Genomic DNA, 22882 nt, shown 5'->3' on the forward strand with positions numbered 1-22882 from the left:
TTCTGAGGTTTTTTTGCAATTACATTCAAAGCAGTTTACAAATATTCAGGTACTTATTTTGTACCAGTGGCAATGGAGGGTTAAGTGACTTGCCCAGAGTCCCAAGGAGCTGCAGTGGGAATCAAACTCAATTCCCCATGATCAAAGTCCACTGCAATAACCACTAGACTACTCCTTCACTTCACTAAGGTGCGCTCATGTTTTTAGCGTGTGCTAAAATTGTGGGTGTGCTACATGTTAGCAACGCCCATAGAAATGCATTGGCATCGCTAACGTTTAGCGCGCCCACAATTTTAGTGTGCCTTAATGAAAGACCCTCTATGTTCATAATCATCTGCATAGTTGTGTGCTTTTTTAACCTTTGACTTAGATCTTCAGATAATATTATTCTGTGACTATCAATGGCAGTGATGACTATATATATATATATATATATATATATATATATATATTTATTTATTTATTTAAATGTTGGCAGCAATGTTTTAAAAAATACTTATATTCAGAAAGGAAGTGGCACTGAATATAAATGTTATGTTTTTATTATTATTACGATTTCACACAATATACCAAGGAATATTCACTTGTGTAGAAACATTAAAAAATATATCTCTCAGGAAAAAATAACCAAAAGTAAGGACCCTGTTTACTAAGCTGTGCTATAGGCATGCTAGCATTTTTAGTACATGCTAAAAATCAGGGTGTGCTAATGCTAGAGACACTCATAGAAATATATGGGTGTCTCTAGCATTAGCGCATCCTAATTTTAAGCGCGTGCTAAAAACGCTAGTGCACCTTAGCAATCAGGGCCCTAAGGGAAATAAGAGTCCCTTTTACTAAGCTGCACTAAAAAGTGGCCTGCACTATTTTTAGTATATGGATTTCCCGTGCACTAAGGCCACTTAGTGCAGTGGTAAAATGGCCACAATTTTATTTTTTTTTTATTTTAATGGCTACGAGCTAACTTCCTAATTAGTAGGCAGCCATTAGTGTGGGAGCCCTTATAGCCACCTATTTAGTAGGTGATATGGGCACCTGTGCTAATCGGCAAACTGCTGCATGCTGCTGATTAGCGCAGGTTCCTATAGCTGGGGCAATTCAGGCCTCTCCAGGCCCTCTGGGGCCAATGGCAGCCTGTTCTCCTGGCCCTCTAGTGCTGCTTTCTCATACTCCTCTTCTTCCTCTGCCTCTTCATATGTTCCCAGGGAGTATAGGGACACTGTGTCAGGCAGGACACTCCTCTCAGAGGAGGGACATCTGGTGTCAATGGAGATGTGCAGGATGATGTACGCTTCTTCCTCCTCCTGTCCATGTGCCTCTTCAGTCTGCAGTGAGGCCAATACAGTTAGGGCAAGGGGAAGGCTGGGAGCTTCTGAAGGGCCAGATGTGCCGCCAGTGGGGCCTGTAAAAGAGGATATAAAAAAAAAACAACTTTCAGTCCTCTCACCATCAACTCCCTTGGATAATTAATTGCACAACATATTTCTAGGTACTGCTCATATATAAGGAAGGTAACATCATATGCTCTGTCATCATTGGAATAGCAGGTAACGAATCACTTTTTCAGTAGTCACTGGCAAGGTGTGTAAAATTATATCCACAATGATGATTTGACACTGGGGGGAAGGCAGGGTTATCTGACTTGCCATGGATGGGAAATATGGCAATAGATGTAATGTAGCATTTCCATATCTACACAATTTGGAGGCAATAGTATAACTTGGTACCTTGAAGCCACATGCTGAGCACCGCTTCTATAACGACATCTTCAAGTCAAGGTCCCATTATAGAACATTAGCATAAGTCTGCATCAACGTGCCTGTATTGAGGTGCACCCACTTATGCCAGGTTCTATGGCTGTCATAAGTTGGTAGTCTAAGTAGGAGATACACTAATATTTGGACCATACAGTATCCATGTGTACCTCCTTGTAGGTATGCACTGCAGCACTTATATACTCCCATATAGAACAGTGTTTAGAGGTGAATTTTATATATGGCACTGAAAAAATTGACCCTGAAAAAAACGCTATTCTATAAGCCATGCTTAAAGTTAGGTGCAGTTTATCGAATAGCACTTACACCTAGGAATGTGCCTAACTTTAAGTGCAGTTATTTGCACCAACTGACACATGTCACATATGTATGCACCTACATTAGGCATGTATCCACCCTTATTCTATAACAATGTGAGTAAATACTAGGAATCAAATCAAATCAATTCTTGTATACTGCTAATATCCCCTTTCCAGGGTTCAGTGAGGTTTACATTCTAGGTGAAACAAAAGCCGATAATGTTAATGTGAGGTATGAGAACAATTAGAGACCACTGGTGTAATACATGAGACCAAAAACATTATAGGAAAGGATAATGGATGATACTAGGAGGTAGAAGTCAATGGATTGTTATTAAGCAGTCTTTTTGAAGAGAAAAGATTTTAGCCTTTTCCTGAAACTAAAGTAGCTGTATTCTGTTCTGATGGCAATAGGTAGAGAGTTCAATTTTTTTTTAACTCCAAGTATAGAGAATAGAGAGCTGAACATCTGATTTCAAATTGTCTTTTGAAATGGTGGCACTAGCATCCTTTCAGTCTGTTAGACTGGACCAAACATAATGAAGTGGTCTTAGTCAGCAGTTCAGAGGTGAAACCCTGTAAGATTTGAAAAACTAAACAACAAGCTTTGAACCTGAGTCTTTCTGCTATGGGAAGCCAGTGTAGTTTAAGATGAGTTGAAACACTAGTATATCTATTCAATCTGTATATTAGTCTAGCAGCTGTATTCTGTATGATTTCCAGTTTTGTCTGATATTGACACTTTATACCAAGAAATAGAACGTTACAGTAACCCGAATGAGGTAGAATAACATTTGGATTAGTAGTGTGAAGGCTTTTTGGTCAAAGAATGATCTGAATAGATGTAGCTGTCTCATTTTGAATAGTGTTTTCATAACTGGTTAACATAGGAAGGGAAGGTGAGTGAAGAATTAAACGAGAGGCCTAGTACTCCGGTTTTATACTTGACTGTAAAGCTTTGACCATTGGACAAAGATATTGATGATGGGACCTCAACTCCCTGATTTTGGAACCACAGGACCTTGGTTTTTAGCCCAGGTGCTAACAGCAGTCATGCTTTTTGCTAGAGACTGAGTTGTATCTTTGTTTGATGCTGTCACTGGTAAGAGAAGCAGGATGTCATCTGCGTAGGACAATAATAGTTCATTAAGACCCAGGTGTATTGAGGCAAGGAATGTCATAGAGAGAATGAACAGGATAGGTGAGAGGGAAGATCCCTTAGGAGACCAGTAGTTGGAAAGATGGTTGTTTTGCTTGACAGAATAGCTTTAATTTGAAAGGAATTCACTCAACCATTTGATCACAGTCCCTGTTATTCCTATCTGGTCCAGGTGTTCGAGTAACAATGTGTGGTCAACTGCATCGAATACCACCAATGTATCGAATTGGAGAAGAATTACTTGGTTGCCTTTGCATAGGTGCTGTTTGATATGTAGAGTTAGAACTAGCAGTAATATTTTCATATTATGTGACGATTTGAAGCCAAATTGTGACCAGTGTAATATTGAAAATCTTTCCAGATATAAAGAGAGTTGTTTACTGATGTAGGTTTCTAATACTTTAGTAAAAACGGGTATGCTTGCCACTGGACAGTAGTTTAATCATTTATATATTATCCCCCGTTCTGCCCATGAGCTTCCCCCGCATCCCCTTTATTTACTCACTCATAAAATTTAGGTGCAGATCCCGCACCTAAATTTACTTGTGTAAATTCCAATTAAATCTAATTAGTGCCAATTATTGCTTATTAAAAAGCCAATGATTGGTGCTTATGAGCTCATTATTTAATTAAATTGTCTGCACAAATTGGACGCATGCCCAAAATTGCACACAATTTTTGATAACTTTTATAGATTTAGGAGGTTAGTGCACTTGAATGCATACGAGTAAATTAAGGCTTGCGCTTCTTGTTTTAAAGGGAAAAAAATGATCTGCTGGAAAATAAAAATTAGCTGCTCTTCTCTGTGGGTACTTTTACCCTAGAAGTTTTGAAACGGAAATTACACTTGCATTTTCCTTTCGAGAACTGGATCCAAATCTATGGATAATTGTAATTAAAATAGGCCATTTCAAGTGCTATTGTTTTACATGAAAAATCTTAATGAGGCTTAAGCTTTCAGAAAAAGCAAGCAACTTGAGATTCAATTCACCCTTGCCATTTTAAGACTTCACTCAGAAAACAGCAGCAGGGATAATATAAATGATTAAAAAAAGGTTTAATCCAGACATATTCAGAGCAAGTTAAGATCTACGTGCTACAGCTCAGAGAAAGATTGTTAAGATATACAGAAGGAAGTGCCGGCATAGAATGGCCATTAACCAACTTCTGTTCTGCATTCAGTCCAGTTTGCCTTTGGATAATCACCACTCTAGCTCCTACTTATGCTTATTTCCTTTGCTTCTTGGAAGCATAAATCCAAAAATAGATTTCCTTCTGTTCTGATCAGAAATAACACCTTTCAGTTGTTTTCTTCTGTATCACTCCCATTATATTGTATGAGGAAAAAAAGGGTACATTTTCAATGGCAGTGGACAACATATTTTAAAATACCAGCTGTGGCATAAAAAAAAAATACATATACTCAGTGCTGCTATGGTGGTAACTTTAAAAAGGCTTTTTCATATGTATAGGCCAGTATATGCGAATAAAAGGCTATTATAATACTGGCATCACTTAAAAGTATACAAACTAAAAAGAAATACCATATTTTTACACAACCTGGGTGTAGAAATGTTCAGGGGGGTAGTTATGGTTGACCTGTGGGCAGAGTCACAATTTTTGTGCATTCTTTATAAAATACACACATTCACACATATAACCCCAGATTCTACTACTACTACTACTTGACATTTCTAAAGCGCTACTAGGGTTACGCAGCGCTGTACAATTTAACATAGAAGGACAGTCCCTGCTCAAAGGAGCTTACAATCTAAAGGACAAATATACAGTCAGTCAAATAGGGGCAGTCTAGATTTCCTGAACGGTATAAAGGTTAGGTGCCGAAAGCAACATTGAAGAGGTGGGCTTTGAGCAAGGATTTGAAGATGGGTAGGGAGGGGGCTTGGCGTAAGGGCTCAGGAAGTTTATTCCAAGCATAGGGTAAGGCGAGGCAGAATGGGCAAAGTCTGGAGTTGGCGGTGGTGGAGAAGGGTACTGAGAGGAGAGATTTGTCCTGTGAGCGGAGGTTACGGGCGGGAACGTAAGGGGAAATGAGGGTAGAGAGGTACTGAGGGGCTGCAGACTGAGTGTATTTGTAGGTAAGAAGGAGAAGCTTGAACTGTATGCGGTATCTGATTGGAAGCCAGTGAAGTGACCTGAGAAGAGGGGTGATATGAGTATATCGGTTCAGGTGGAATATAAGATACCTGGGTGTAGAAATGTTCAGGGGGGTAGTCATGGTTGACCTGTGGGCAGAGTCACAATTTTTGTGCATTCTTTATAAAATACACACATTCACACATATATCCCCAGATTCTATTTAGTGCGCCAAAATTTATGCATGCAAATGCAGACATATTCCATATAATATGCATAACTTAAGGGTCCTTTTACCATGCTTGCGGTAGCAGTGGGGGCCGTTTTCCTGTGCACCATGGCCCTTTTTACTGCAGCGGGTAACTCTTACCATGTGGCCATGAGGTGGGGAGCATTTACCTCAACTCATTGAGGTGGCAGTAAGGGCTCCCGCAGTAACCGGGCAGTGTGCAGCGATGCTTGATTACTGCCATGCTAACCATTTCCGGGGTTTTTACATTTTTCCTGGAAATGGCATGCACTCGACCCAGAACTACTGCCAGCAGCCACATTGGGCCGGCAGTAGTCCCAGAATAGCATGTGGTATGCTCGAGTTGGGCTTATTGCCGCTTGGTATAAGGGCCCCGTCATTAGTTAACCAGCCAATCACTGCCAATAATTGGATGTTAACAAGCAGATATTGGCACTGAGACTAAATAGAATTTACGCATGCTACTTCAGAAGCTTATTCATAAGGTAGTCTGCGGAAATTCTACCATGCACATCTGGAAAGGGGATGTTCTGAGGGGCATGACATAGGCATTCCTAAATTCTATGTGTGTGATTATAAAATTTGGTGCACCACAGATGCTTGCATTTACATCAGGTTCTCCTTAACATCAATGCCCAAGTTTCCTGGAACAATGTGCATCCCAGCTTTAGATGGTATCCTATTTAAAGCACCTTGGAGTTAGATTTTCTTTTGAAGCAACTACCTTTCCTATGGACTAACCTGTTCCTGTAACTCAGGGTTCTGATACATTAATGTTTTTGGCCAACCATGCTTTTCAGTTCCTCAGAACAATCCAATATTTTATTTAAGTATTTGGATTTTGCTCACACCTTTTTCATCAGTAACTCAAGGTGAGTTACATTCAGGTACACTACGTATTTCCCTGTCACTGGAGGGCTCACAATCTAAGTTTGTACCTGAGGCAATGGAAGCTTATGTGACTTGACCAAGATCACAAGGAGCAGTAGTAGGACTTGAACTGAGTATCTCTGGATGTCAAGACTGATGCTCTAATCTCTAGGCTACTCCTTCACGCCATAGACATTTGTCTCGGTTGATGGGAAGAGCTGAGTGTTGCTCTTGATTTGGGGGGGGGGGGGGGGAGGGCTTCCAAGTCACAGCTGACCGGACAATCCCTACTATGTTGAGATGTGTCTCATCAATAACAAGCCTACAAGTTGTTTATGTAGTGTGGTCTAATGGATAGCATACCAACCTCTGATGCTACAGAGTGGGTTTTAAGTCCTGTTGTAGCAACTAGTCAGTATGCACATCCTAACCAAGTCAGCTGGCTAGAGTAATGGAGAGAGAGAGATTTTGCTTTGAAGAACAGACCCAGACAGGGGTGGCCTGACAGTGAGCTGGGCTCCCAGGACAGAAAGGGATATGGGCCCCTTACCACCTACCAAAAAGGAAGAAGCTAGGGGAAAGTGAGTCCCCGACTGCCGTGGACCCTAGGGTGCTGCTCTATTGTCTCAATGGTAAGTGTTCTCTTGGAGTAATGTGTATTTGGGAAATCCCAGACTGGTTACCAAGTCTCCTGGGTGTGGGATTGGTCCTGTGAGAAGTCTCCATGAGAACAGTCTGTGGTCAGGTGTGCCATGCTGAAGTCTTGTGTTTGTATGGATATGAAGTGTGAGGTTGAATGGAAGAGGGAGTTGGTGTTGGGATGTGATAGATATCTTACAGAATTGTTTTTCCAGGCAATTAGATACTGGCAATCTCACTCTCTGACCTGAATATTCTGATCTCCAAAAACATCTTCAGATGACAGACACAGTAGGTTACATAGTAGATGAGGTAGTGTAGAGGTTGGAACAGTTGACTTGTCATGCTTTAAAAGAGAAGAGTGCTGCACCCGGGATGCTGCCCTGTATGCTCTGTATCATGTGGTTACTGTAACAGTACTCCTGGGAGGTTCTGGGCCCATACTACACACCCTCTACCCAGATCTACCAAGTTGCCCACTCCAGGAGGAAGACTTTTTTGCCAGTCCAGGATTTCTCCCAACCTCAGCCTGGTGCATTATGGGACCTGCAGCACTGATTGCAATGGATAGAATCATGGGCTAAAGACCCGCATGGGAATGGGGTTCGCGGGATTCCCACGGAACCTGAGGGGATGGAAGTAGTTCTGCGAGCTTCCTGCGGGGATGGAAGTAGTTCTGTGGGGTTCCCGTGGAGATGGAAGCAGTTTCTGCAGGATTCCCGTGGGGATGGAAACAATTCCTGCAGGGTTCCCATGGAACTGTAAGCTACACCTGTGCCAGCCTCTCATCTACCAAGTACCAAGTTCATTGAGTGCTGTCTCCTCATCCTCCTTGCTTTAACAGCAGAAATGCAGAAAGTCTTCCATTAAGGAAGTGGTAGCATGTGTATGGATATGTCAAGTGACGCTGGCTGTGATTAACTAGGGCCGATACTGTGCAGACTTGTAAGGTATGTGTCTAATATATGGCAATCTCGTTTAAGATGGGCTGGAAAGGGCTTAGACAGCAACTTCAGTGGCTGGAACATGAGGACAGTGCTGGACAGACTTTTACGGTCTGTGTCCCACAAATAAGACAAATAGACTGGAGTGGGCTTCGACGGCAGCTCCAGCAGTTGGAACATAAGGATAGGGCCAGATAGACTTCTATGGTCTATGTCCCAGAAACACCAAAGAAAGAACATAATCAAGTATATAATATCACATTCATAGACCGCTATTAAATGGACTTGGAAAAATTCCGCATTTTTAGGTATAACTTGTCTGGAATGTTTTTACGTTTGGGGAGCGTGCCAGGTGCCCTTGACCTGGATTGGCCACTGTCGGTGACAGGATGCTGGGCTAGATGGACCTTTGGTCTTTCCCAGTATGGCACTACTTATGTACTTTTGTACTAATCATCAATAGATAATGTGTGACTATTGGGCAGACTGAATGGACTACTCAGGTCTTTATTTGCCATCACTTACTATGTTACTATTAATCCTCTTTGCTCCCGGGCTGATGCGCAGACCTCAGCCCTGACACAGGCACAAACATCAGATGTCACCTGATCTACTGGCGCGTGCATGTGGCGACCTCTCAGCACACAGTGCCAGTGAATCAGAGACAAATCTTACAAGTGTGCACCAGAGTGTTCCAAGTTCCAACTTCTGTTCCGTCCTTGCCTGCAGTGCTGTGGCTCAAATCCAGTGAGAGAGCTGACCGGAATGGGTCTTGCGGGGATGGGTTGGGATGGATTAAATTCTTGCGGGGACGGATGGGGATGGATTGTGACAGGTTAAATTCTTGCGGGGATGGGTAAGATTCTAGTGGGAATGGGTAAGATTTATGTCCCCGTGCAACTCTCTATCATGGACTACAAATACTACACTGCTTTGGGATGTAAGTGCATTGTACAGTTCCGAATGTTTGAAGGCTCAGATGTTTACACTAGCTTTTGTCATCAATTAGTCTGATGTTATTTCTGTAGTTTTAGCTGGATTATATGTTTTAATTTTGTATTGTGTTTGAAGAACAATGTGTGTTTTGTAATGATTTTATTATGTATGTGACTTGGAAACCACCTAGAATTGTATGATAGAGCGATTTAAATTTTAAAAAAATAAAATAGATAAATAAAGTGTAACACCAGAACCGGTCAAACACTCTCCTTCCTGGAATGGGTAACTTGGCAACTCTGTCTCCCCCAAAGTTATAAGCCTGTTTCTAAAGCAGAAATCTCTGTGCCACAAAAGATGAGGATGTGGTTGAGAAATCAAAGTCCAATACTCACTCCCTGCTGCAGCTCGTGAAAGAGAAACTCATCTAGACATTTTTGGTTAAACAGCTGGGAATATTTATTATATACAGATGACAGTGACTAAATGTGACCCCAACATTCACTAGGCCACTTCAAAAACCCCACACAGATTTATCCCATGGGCTCCAGCCAGAAGAGGGATCCTATTGTCTGGTGTAACTGGAAAAAATACTGCCAATGAGAATTTTCTATGGTATGGGGTACTAAGGTGTGACAAAAATATCTCTGCCCCTGGTATACACTTTGTCTAGCTAACACTCAAGCTGTACAGGGTTAAGTGGGTGAACAGTGGATAAGGTAGGAATTGAAACCACTACTCCTGGGTTCTAGACCACAGCCCTAACCACTAGGCCACTTCCTAAGTACCACAATGTGTCACATTTTTAAAACTGTGGAGTTTATATTCCCACCACCAAATATTTCACAGTACACATCCTAACCCCATGGTCTGGTGAAGCAGTGGCAGACATGGCCAACATTCTGCTGCTGGAGGCAGATGAGGACACAATTGGAGACACAGGCATGGAGGCATGGGAGCAGGAGGATGATCTGGAACAGGAGCCACAACTAGGGGAGGAGGATCCTCCTGAGGATAATGTCCCCATACATCAAGGTGAAGGTCTGGCCCACCCTGAGAAGGAACTAGAAGGAGAAGAGAGAGAAAATACTAGAGCATTGGGAAGACAGATCATTGAACAGCAGGTCTTGCTCAGGGAAGAGGTCACTGGCATGCAGGAGGAGCTTGGGGGTATCCATTAAGAGCAGGCTGGGATGTGGCAGGAGACAGCAGCAGTAATTGAGGACATGAGGGGGAGGGGAAGGGGGAACATGGGTCAGTATGTTACTTTGTATCACTTATTTGATTGTGCTGCACAATGAGGGTGAAATAGGAGAGGCGAGGAGGGAATGGTGTTTGGAGTTTCTATTGGTGTCCTGTGGTAAAAATGTTTATATGGCTGCCTTATCTGATATTAAGGTGCTAAGACACAGGTTTCCTGAGCACTGTGAAGAGTACATGTCCAGATCTCCTCTAGCATAGTACCACAGAATGACAGAATGAGGAAAATGTTCTGAGGCCTTTATTGAACTTCCACAATCACATGAAACAGAACAGGCATTGATACAAGACAATAGAGTCAGTGCAGCTCAGTAAATGGTATAAGACAGATAACAATAGAGGCCAACTGGGAAAGTAGCACAGAAGCCTGCTTGAATACACTACTACTACTATAAATCATTTCTATAGCGCTACTGGTCGTACGCAGCGCTTCACCAGAACCATGATGCACCTAGGATGCTGACCTGTGCATTCACTTGGTTACTGTAACGGTACACCTGGAAGCTTCTGGCCCCATACCTACACACCCGCTCCCCCACAATTGTAAGCCTATTTCCAAACTAGGAACCTCTGTGCCACAAAAGATGAGGACATGTGGTAGAGATAGCTAAGTCTAGTACTCACTCCCTGCTGCCGCTGAAACACAGCAGGAAGTCAATAAAAGGAGACAGCAATAGGCAGGAGGACTGGTTAATTCTAGAAATTTCCACCTGCAATTAATATTCTCCAAGACATAGCAAGACATAGCTTTCCATTGCTGAAAGCTTACCACACAGATGTTCAGCACTGAGGCAGAGGAGGAGGAGGAAGAAGAAGAGAGGGAGCTGGAACATGAGACACACAATGCTACTGTACATCAGCAGGAAGATCCTGGACACTCTGAGCAGGAGGAAACACAACAAGAAGATCCAGGTTGGGGGGGGGGGGGGAAGTCACATTTGGTATTTTCGGCACTGAAGGGGGAGGGGGAGGGGGAAGGCTGGGGGTCACAGAAATGATTTTACACCATGTATAACACTGTGGGAGGGGGGAAGGATTGGATCACATTTAATCATTATTTATCATCTATACACTATATATATTCTCACTTTTTTCATAAAATGTGTCTGACTGAAGTTCTCTTTCACTTGCTGGCCTCCCTGGCAGGCCTGGTGAGATGGCGGAGCTCCCAGGTGGGGTCCTCATCCTGTTCACCCTGAACAGGAAGGCACAAGAAGAAGATCCAGGCTTGGGTCACATCTTGCATTTTCAACCTTGTACAGCAGTGGTTCCAAACCTGGTCCTGGATGCACACCAGCCAGTCGGGTTTTCAGAAAATCCACAATGAATATTCATGAGATAGATTTGTATGCAGTGGAGGCAGTGCATGTAAATCTCTCTCATAAATATTTATTGTGGATATCCTAAAAACCTGACTGGCCTGGGGTGCCTCCAGGACCAGGTTTGGGAACCACTGATGCACAGCACTGGAAGGGAAGGCTGGGGTCACAGAAGTTATTTTACACCATATACAGCACTGTGGGAGGAGAGGGAAAGAGTAGAGGCTAGGATCACATTTAATCACCATTTGTCACCTGTATACCATAAATATTCTCACCTTTTCACAAAACATGTGTCTCGCTTAGGTTCTCTTTCACTTACTAGCCTTTCTGGCAGGCCAGTGAGGTGGCAGATCCCCCAGGTGGGGTTCCTCCTCTTTACTTTCACTCTCCTCCTGAATGACTTGTTGGCCTGTTGTGACTATGGTTCTGCCTCTGGCTCTGTCCTCTGCCTTCTAATTGACAGATTGTGCAACATCACCTTAGTGAGACTGTATAATAACTTACTGCCAGAGTGGTTGAGACAGTGGAATCTTGTTTTGAGAAGGCCAAATGTTTGCTCTGCCCCATTGTAGCGAACCTCCTCTAGCCTCTGGAGGTTGATGATTGGAGTCATCAGTCATGTCTTTAGGGGATAACCATGGTCACCTGTATTGAGGAGAGAGGAGATGAGGTTAGTTAAGGTAAACACACTGTAGGGCTAAAACCCTGTGTCAAGGTATTACAGTTCAGCACTAGCCTGCATCATGAACCCAGCTTTTACAGACTTGACCATTTTCAGACCTAATGCAGAGGTTTGTTACTATGTAAAGGCCTCAAGGTACATGTGGAGTCATCCAGCCTGCCAAAAGCAAAACAACTTCGACAACAACTTTTTTTGTGATATTGTTTTCAGCATGGATGTCATTGGAGGGACTTCAAGCCATCAAGGTCCAGGACACTTGGCCCCAAGACTTGGGGAGAAAAGTATAAAGACCCCATCCTTGAAGGTGTTATCACTTAGCTGGCACGCAAGCTGTTATCTGTTGAAACCTGGTGTTTGCTGATCGGTTGACTGTTCTTTTGTTCTCTCTGTGGATTAACTTGCATACATAAAGGAATTATTCAAGCCTATCAGCTTCTTCTCAAAGAAAGTTGATTGTGACCCCTGAGGCAGGCGCTTTGGCGCCGAAACACGGACCATGTCGGGTCCTTGATATTGATATGAATATTCTGAATAAACTGGTTTTTGATATCATCTCCCTATTAGTTTGCGCATTTGTCAGCCTCTACTTTTGCTGTTTTGTTTTGCTGAATCCTTGGTAACAGCCATCAGCTGGCTCTGAGCCTGCCACCAGAATGAAGGCTCGTTAAATTGTGGCATTGCCTGCTGTAGACTTTCATGAGCTCCACATCAGGGAGCTTGGTCCCTTCAGGAATCAAGTCTTCAGATCAATCTCCTAGAGTCGCGAGCGATCTAGAACGCTCTAAAGGCTTTCAGAGATCGGCTGTCCAATCAAATTATCCAAATTCTGACAGACAAGCAGGTTGCCATGTACTACATCAACAAGCAGGGGGGCACCGGATCTCGCCCCCTGTGTCGGGAAGCCGTCCAGATGTGGCTTTGGGCCCGCCGTCATGGCATGTTTCTCCAGGCCACGTATCTGGCAGGCATAAACAACAGTCTGGCCGACAGGTCATGAGTGGTCTCTCAACAGGGCAGTTGTCCGCAAGATCTTCCGAGCGTGGGGCACCCACTTGGTGGATCTTTTTGCCACTCAGATCAATCACAAGGTCCCTCAGTTCTGTTCCAGGCCTACGACAGGCTAGCCTCAGATGCCTTTCTCCTACATTGGGGGTCAGACCTTCTGTATGCTTATCCTCCCATACCTCTGGTGTGGAAGACTTTGCTGAAACTACAGCAAGACCGTGGAACCATTATTCTGATTGCACCCTTTTGGCTGCGTCACATTTGGTTCCCTCTTCTTCTGGAGTTGTCCTCCAAAGAACCGTGGAGATTGGAGTGTTTTCCAACCCTCATCACTCAGAATGAGGGGGCGCTTCTGCATCCCAACCTCCAGTCTCTGGCTCTCATGGCCTGGATGTTGAGGGCGTAGATTTTGCCTCCTTGGGTCTTTCTGAGGGTGTCTCCTGAGTCTTGCTTGCTTCCAGGAAAGATTCCACGAAGAGGTGTTACTCTTTTAAATGGAGGAGGTTTGCCGTCTGGTGTGATAGCAAGGCCCTAGATCCTCCCTCTTGTCCTACACAGACCCTGCTTGAATACCTTCTGCACTTGTCAGAGTCTGGTCTTAAGACCAACTCCGTAAGAGTTCATCTTAGTGCTATTAGTGCTTATCATTATCATGTGGAGTGTAAGCCTATCTCTGGACAGCCTTTAGTTGTTCGATTCATGAGAGGTTTACTTTTGTCAAAGCCCCCTGTCAAACCTCCTACAGTGTCATGGGATCTCAACGTCGTCCTCACCCAGCTGATGAAAGCTCCTTTTGAGCCACTGGATTCCTGCCATCTGAAGTATTTGACCTGGAAGGTCATTTTCTTGGTGGCTGTTACTTCAGGATGTAGAGTCAGTGAGCTTCAAGCCTTGGTAGCCCATGCTCCCTATACTAAATTTCATCATAACAGAGTAGTCCTCCACACGCACCCTAAGTTCTTGCCGAAGGTGGTGTCGGAGTTCCATCTGAACCAGTCAATTGTCTTGCCAACATTCTTTCCCCGTCCTCATACCCGCCCTGCTGAACGTCAGTTGCACACATTGGACTGCAAGAGAGCATTGGCCTTCTACGTGGAGCGGACAAGCCCCTTCAGACAGTCCGCCCAAATGTTTGTTTCTTTTGACCCCAACAGAAGGGGAGTGGCTGTCGGGAAACGTACCATTTCCAATTGGCTAGCAGATTGCATTTCCTTCACTTACGCCCAAGCTGGGCTGACTCTTGATGGTCATGTCACGGCTCATAGTGTTAGAGCCATGGCAGCATCAGTGGCCCACTTGAAGTCAGCCACTATTGAAGAGATTTGCAAGGCTGTGACATGGTCATCAGTCCACACATTCACATCTCATTATTGCCTTCAGCAGGATAGCCGACGCGACAGTCGGTTTGGGCAGTCGGTGCTGCAGAATCTGTTCGGGGTTTACAATCCAACTCCACCCCCCTAGGCCCATTTTTATTCCATTTTTATTCTGCTCCAGGTTGCACTGTAAGTTAGATGTTTCTTCATAGGTCAATTTTTGTTATGTCCTCACCGTTGCGAGGCCCAATTGACCATGTTTGTTGTTTTGAGTGAGCCTGGGGGCTAGGGATACCCATATTTGAAAACAAGCAGCCTGCTTGTCCTCGGAGAAAGCGAAGTTACTTATCTGTAGCAGGTATTCTCTGAGAACAGCAGGCTGATTGTTCTCACCAACCCGCCCGCCTCCCCTTTGGAGTTGTTCCTTTCTTTGATTTTGCTTCATAAGTTGACTGAAGCGGGACTCTTGCGCGACAGGCGGGAAGATGGCCGCGGTGCGTGCACCCACCCACATGCTTGAAGGCTTTAGCAACCTTTGTTGTTAGGAAGATTTTCCGGACCTGGGGCTGCCGTAGACGTCACCCATATGTGAGAACAATCAGCCTGCTGTCCTCGGAGAATACCTGCTACAGGTAAGTAACTTCGCTTTATCTGCAACTGCTGTGTGGTTCTGCCTTACTTGGGTTCCAAGCTTGCCCTTGTTCACGTTACCACAGGCCTTTTTACTTAACTGCATTAAGCGCTGGCATGCACGTAACGCAGCTTCAAATTCATACTGCATATATTTGCTTAGTGTAATAAGGGGTTAAAATAGTAGTAAATAAAAATAATAAGATTTTTATTTATTTTTTACTCACCTGGGTTTTCCGGGGCCGAGAGTAGGTGCGGTCGCGCTACGGGGCCGAGGGAGAGTCCTGAGGTAGGTGGTGGGCTGTTTTTAGAGGGGAGCCGGTGATATTGGTGGCGCGATCCTCGGGCTTGCTCCGGCAGTGTTTGGGTTCCTTGTCGGGACCGGAGCAAGGCCCGAGGAGAGGAGAGCCTGTAGGAAATAAAAAAATAAAAATGTTTTTGGGCGCGTTGGCGCCGGCGGGAGGATAGAGGGAGGTTCTGCGGAAGCCCGGAGAATTAGGAGGGGCTGGCGGCATATTCGGGCCCATCGGGGCCGAATTTGTGGTTTGGGGGGTGGTTTGGCCTGTTTCCGGGGCGCGAATTGGTGGCCAGCGCTGCTCCGGGACGGGTGGAGCAGGAAGAAGAAAAAAACGCGGCTGATGCGAGTAGCGCGTCAACGCGTATGGAGGATTTTAGAGGTAGGTCCAGAAGCCTGGGACGCGATTTTAAAGGCGAGTTCCAGGAGTTTTGGGGCGTTTCTGGGTGTTTTTTGGTTTTGACCTCCGGTTTTGCGAAACGGAGAGCGGGACCTGGAATTTTGGTGGTCATCATGTGTGGGGGCTTAAGGATACAGGTAAGGGGGTGTTTGGCCCCAAATTTTATTTTTTATATTATTTAAAATGTGATAATAGGTGCGGAGGGGCGTAGAATCTGAACGGTTTAACGGATTTGAATTCTGTTTTCAGATTTGTGTTCAGGGGGGTTAGTTTAGGTAAATTAGGGGGTGGTGTAATTTTAAAATTGGGGTTTAAGGGGTTAATTTAATAGGGGGACCTTTTGGGGTGCTTCGGGGGGGGGGTTTAAATGGTCCGATTTTAATAATTTCGACGTATTATATCCGGGAAGGGGCCTTTTAATTTTTGGATAGGTTTTTGGGGAGTTTTGGGTTTTCGGGGGGATGTTATGGGGTAATGTTTGATTGTGGGGTGAGGAAAGGGTTAATTTGAATTCTAAAAATATAGGGATAATGGGGGAATTTATATTCGGCGGCATGGAAATTGTGAAGTTAATTGGGAAGGGTTTGGGGGTAAAAAAAAATGGGGAAAATATATGTTTTTAATGATTTTTAATGGGTAAACAGTTGATTAAAATGGAGAATGGAATTTTTGTTAGGGGTTCCATGATGGACAGGTGGAGGAATTCCAAATCAAGTAGAGCAACTGATTGGTTGCCTGGACGGCGGAATGTCCAGGGAAGCTCCGTTGTCTAGGCAACGGCCGAGTGGGCAGTTGGGGAGAGAGCTTCTGAACACAGATGGAGAAGGGTGTGTGTGAAACAGCTGGGCGAAATGAAGGCCTACAAAGTATGAAAATTGTTTAAATGACAAAGTTTAGTGAAAAAGTGAGTTGTATGGTGGAATGAAAGTGATTGAGAGGAAAACAATAAAAATTTTATGTATGAAAATTTAATGAAAGTTGAGATAGGGGTTAAGTCTTGAGTGACTGTGGAGTGTATATGGGAAATTGAGAAGAGCAGTAGAGAAGAGGGGAGTTCTCTGTGAGAATAGGAAAAAAAGTCAATTAGCATAGGAAATTTAGCCTAGGGTATTTGATTATTTTATTTTTATTATCTAGAATGGCCAGTGTATAATTTAAACCCTTCCATTAGGTATACAGAGAAAAAGTTAAGGAGTAAGGGTTTTCTCTTCAGTTACTTTGTTAAGGACAGGTGTAGGTGAAAGAAGAAAATCCTAAAAGAAAATACTTGACCATAAGAATACTGATCATATCAAGGGCCCCAACGTTTCAAGAAAGGTCAAAGAGCCAGCAAAGAACGAAGAAGACAACAGAGTATGGTAAAGAAAATAAAGGAAAAGAGATAAAAAGAAAATAAACTTAAACATACTTACCGTTATGTTGTATTGAGTGGAGTCCAGGACCTGAAAAACAAAAGTGAAGAAAAGTATCAATTCTTTGAGAAAAGAGAAAATGAAATAGAATTGCAAATAGATAAGAGACAAAGGAGAAACAAACGTTTGAATATTTATCTGATGTTTATAAAATGATGTTTTGTTAACGAATTGAAGAGACGATAACCTAGAAAATAGAAATTAAAGTAGTTATTTTAGGAATATATATATATTTGTTTATCTGACAAATAAATTGTTAAATTTTAAAGTTTATTGAGGGCTGGTTATTTGGTTTAGTAATTGTTGTACCTTATATTTTCCCTTGTTCTATCCTTATTTCCCTAAATTACCTCCTTTCCTATAACCTTTCCTATATTTTGGTGTGGACACCGTCCTTTGGGAGTCAGACAGCCCGGATACAGGTCACTGACTACAGTTCGAGAGAAATTTTATTTGGAAATTGGGCGTGGTCTGCTCCTGAGGGGCGGAGTGCATAACAAATTGGCGTAGTCGGCAGGATTCCTAGCTTTGAGCGGATTAACAATGGTTAAATTTAACAAAATTTGGTTTGTAAGAGTAAGAATTTGGTAAATAATATAATCTCTTGTGAACAGTCTGATTTTGGTGGTGTCAGTACTGGGGTTGTGGTCTGGGTTTGGTGTTGTTTGCGGCCTTGCCTCTGTAGCAACACTCTCACCTGAAGCAGCATGGAGAACGAAAGCGGTGACGTGAGAAGTCGGGTTCCACAGATTGTCACACATACGGTGATAATACCTCAGGACAGAACAGTTCCAGATTTCTTGGGTTTTAGAAGAAGCCCTGAAGATCTCGGTGTAGAAGAATGGATAGACCGGATGAAGTCGAGGTTAAGGATTCTAAGAGTGCCAGAAGAGGACCAGGTGGAAGTGGTGCGGGACCATCTCAAGGGCATAGCGCTGGACACCGTGAAATATACGTTACCACGAGATTGTGCAGTAGAGGAGATCTACAAGCTTCTCAGACAAGTGTATGGAGACAGAGCGGCAATTGGGCTGAGAATACAGGAGTTTTACAATCTTCGTCAAGGAGATAGGGAAAGCATACGTGTATTTGCATACAAACTGCAAGAGAAGTTAGAGGCAATTATGAAGAGAGACAGAGGGAGGATCGGCAATGCCGAAGAAACTCTGAAAGAGCAATTCGTGTTGGGGTTAAAAGATGAAATGCTACGCCGTGAAGTGTCAAAAAGAAGTGAAGAGGATGCTCATATGTCCTTTGCAGATCTTATGCAGAGCGCCATACGCTGGGCCGGAGAGGAGAAAGGATTAATCACGTGTGAGTCTGCACCTAGGAGAATTCTCCAAAGACCTAGGGAGAACGAAGAAGAAGTGGGGAGAGGAGAAAATAGAGAAACCACTATGATGATGAATATGATGCAACAGATGACGAACATGTTTTCGCGACTATGTGAGCGACAGGAAGAACAGGGGGACAGGAGAAGAAGGGATACTACTAGATACTCGTATAACCAAGGAGAGTATTCCGGCTCAAGTCAGAGGGTGAGACCTACTAGAACGAATTTTGATAATGTCATCTGTTATCGCTGTCAAGAACCAGGACACATCGCTCGCTACTGTCGCAGTGAGAGAATTGACAGGACCAAACAGGAAGAGAGACCTAGGAATGCTGAAATTCCTGGGACCAGTGGAACGTCCATGAGAGCTGGAAATAATCAGGCAGAGTCAAACACTAATAAAGGTGAAAACCTTAAACCTAATGTAAGGATGCAGAAACAACTAAATGTGGAGCAAAGTCAAGAAGAAAAACTTTTTGGAGAGCGGGCTATTGGGTCTAGTCCACTTCTGAAGATAAAAATTGAAGGTGTGGAAACGCTGTGTACAGTTGACACAGGTTCCAACGTGTCCACCGTGTTAGCAAGTTTTTTCTACAAAAACTTCCCGGACACAAGATGCCTCAAAGATGCAAGCCAACTTACATTAGTGGCGGTCAACGGAACAGAGTTACCTGTACTAGGATACATCGACGCAGACGTACAGTGTTTAGGGCAGCTGATACCAAAGAGATGTGTGTTTATAGTAAAAGATAATTTCTTGGAAGGACATGTTGAAGAAAACTCAGTACAAGGAATTTTAGGGATGAACGTACTTCAACATTTGGAGGGGCTGTTTAAGGACCTATCCTGTTTTGTGATGGAACCTGTGAAAATATCGAGAATTCTTTCAAAGATTTCCCAGAACAGAACTACACAGGTTAAAGAAATTGTGGGTTTAGTAAAACTCCAAGGGCGTGTGGGACAAATTTTACCGGCAATGTCGGAGAGGATATTACTGGGAAAATGCCAGCAAATCAGAGGAGTCTCAGGACCGTTGTTAGTCTCAGCTTCGGGAAAGAATAATTTACCAGAGAGAGTATTAGTGGCTAATACATTGGTAACTCAAAATAAAGGAAATGTATTAGTTCGTATGGTAAACATCGGAGTCCAAAGTGTAATTATACCAAGTAAATCACAAATAGCTGAGGTACAGGTACCTGAAATGATTTCATCTGAAATGAATCTGGAAATTCAGGAAGAGATGGGACATAATTGGGAAGATCAGATTCCGAATGTGAAGGTGGACTGGAGTAATTTGAACATGGAACAAGCTGATAAATTAAAGAAACTGCTATGGAAACATAGAACAGTGTTTTCGACGAACGATAGTGATATCGGATTTTCAAATTTGGTGACACACCCTATCAACACAGGAACATCTAATCCAATACGTCAACCATTTAGGCGGGTATCGCCTCACATTTTTGATTTGTTCAAGAGTCATGTGCAAGATCTGGTGCAACAAGGGATATTGAGAAGAAGCCAAAGTCCATGGGCATCTCCAGCTGTGGTAATTAAAAAGAAGGATGGAAGCATCAGGTTCTGTTGCGACTACAGAAAACTTAATGCCATTACTATAAGGGATGCCTATCCACTACCGAGGATAGACGAATCGTTGGATGCACTGGGATCATCACAGTGGTTCACATCCCTAGACATGACATCTGGATATTTCCAGATGGGAATGAGGCCTCAAGACATTGAAAAGACAGCGGTGACTACCCCGTTTGGACTATATGAGTGGACCAGGATGCCTTTCGGCTTGTGCAATGCCCCAGCGTCATTTCAGCGATTAATGGAGACAATCTTGAGCGATTATGTTTTTAATGTCCTCCTGCTGTACCTGGATGATATTTTAATCTACTCGCCGACTTTTGACCAACATCTGGAGCGGTTGGAAAAAGTTCTGATAAGAATGAAAGGACATGGGCTTAAAATCAAGCCGTCTAAGTGTAGATTTGCTTGTAGGGAAGTTAAATACTTAGGATACATTGTTTCGCAACAAGGGGTATCCACAGACCCTGAAAAGGTGAAAGCGTTACAGGAATGGAAGATCCCGTCAAATAAAACAGAAGTTCGGAGTTTCCTTGGATTTGCGAGCTTTTACCGAAGATTTGTAAAGAACTTTTCACAGATAGCAGCTCCTCTACATCTGATTACCGGGAAAAATGTGGCCGAGGGAAATAAATTCGTTTGGACAGAGGCTTGCCAAAGTGCGTTTGAAGAGCTGAAAGAGAGAATGTCATCAGCTCCAGTGCTGTCATATCCAGTATTCACAGAAAAATTCATACTGACCACTGATGCCAGTTACAAAGGCCTGGGGGCAGTACTTAGTCAAATCCAAGAGGGCGAAGAGAGGGTGATCGCGTATGCCAGCAGAGGGCTGAGGAGATCTGAAAGGAATTCGAATAACTATTCGGCCTTTAAGCTTGAATTATTGGCGTTGAAGTGGGCCTGCACGGAGAAATTTCGAGAATACCTCATCTATAAGAAGTTTGTAGTACGAACTGTTTTAATTTCCCCCTCTTTGACCTCTTTCTGACTCCAGATCACACGGGGGACTAAAGATACCTACTTCACATAACAGGTTCTGTGTGGTTTCTTCAACCTCCATTGTCACCCAATCACAAGGAGGTCTGCTCTGGGTTTGCATTAGGGGCTGTAATCGAATTCTAATTCCCATAACTACTGCTTTCTGTCTTCCTGGATCTAGGTATACTCTGGGCCATTTATGTTCCCAGATAATGCCTATTAAAATTCTGTCTAAGTTTCTCCAGAGAGTGAGTGTATGTGATTTGCCTTGTAAGCTAAATGTAAGGTAAAGAGAAGATAGAATAAAGACAGAGATAGGTTTAAATAGATAGATACATTTTATTTCTTACCCAAAGACAAGTCTTCAAATTGGTACAAATACAGACATCAGACTTTAATCAGGTACATTCAGCAGACAGATTCTTGGTACAACTGGACAGAGCTTCGCCGTCTGACAGAAGCGTTGGGGAGCATTCCAAAGCTATGGCAAATTGTCCCCTCTTTTATACACAAACCTCTCCATAGAAGTCAATGGTGAGATACCTAGCTCTCAATTTCTGAGATGATACTTTCCCATGCAGTCTTATCAGCATGTTTTGGGAAGCTTTGAGATAACAGTTCCACATCTGTCTGTGTCGCAATACTTTTCACACCATCTTGAGAACTCTGTATAACCTCTATAGCCTATTATACAAAACTAATAGACTCCATTTTGTTCATCTGATTTAAAGTGACAGTTGTACCAGTTTGTGTCAGGACTCATTGGTCAGACCTGCTTTTTACAGATTCTGAAATATTAAATCATGTACTTGTTATTTGGCCTAGTCAGTACTTCTTCAGTTATTTTAGCTGTTAAAGGTATGTAAATTGACCCATCACTATTCCAGTGGATGGATCCAAAGCTAGGCCATATATTAACAGAACGGACCATAATCCGCTGAAATATCTTGATACAGCGAACCTTCAAGCAGTGGAACAGCGATGGTTAGCTCAGTTGGCGGAACTAGAGTTTAGTGTGGAGTACAAGACCGGCAGAAGCAATACTGTGGCAGATGCATTATCCAGACTGTCAAATAATGAAGAGCCTGAGTTGAGCGATCCAGATGAGGAGAAAGATTTCCTGAAATTTCTGTGTAAAGGAGTGAGAGTGAATGCTAAAAAGAGAAAATCTGTCCAGAAGAAAAAGTACACCTGTGGTACATTACAGTGTGCTGAACATCAGTCCGAGATAGTGAAAAAACAAAAGTCGGATGATACTATTCGAGAGGTGATGAGGTGGCTGAAAGAAAATCGGCTACCAAGTTTAGAAGAACTTGATACTCTGGATAAGAAACTTCTGTGGAAACACAGAGAACGTCTGCAGATAAGGGAAGGAGTATTATACAGGGTCTATGAGGACTGTAGGTTTGGCAGCGAAGAATTACAGGTGGTGGTACCAAAGGAATTGAGAGAGGAAATATTAAAACAATTCCATGATGATAGAGGTCATTTTGCCACTGAAACGACATTTAAGAATCTCCGAAAGGAACATTTTTGGACAAAAATGAAGAGAGATGTAGAAGAATGGATTAACAGTTGCAAAAGATGCTGTTTTTCAAAGAAATTATTCCCGGCTGAGAAAACGGAATTGAGTTGCTTTAATGTTGTAAAACCGCACGAAGTGTTGGCAGTGGATTACACGGTATTA

The sequence above is a fragment of the Microcaecilia unicolor genome, chromosome 2, assembly GCF_901765095.1.
Source record: "Microcaecilia unicolor chromosome 2, aMicUni1.1, whole genome shotgun sequence".
Taxonomy (NCBI): Eukaryota; Metazoa; Chordata; class Amphibia; order Gymnophiona; family Siphonopidae; genus Microcaecilia; species Microcaecilia unicolor.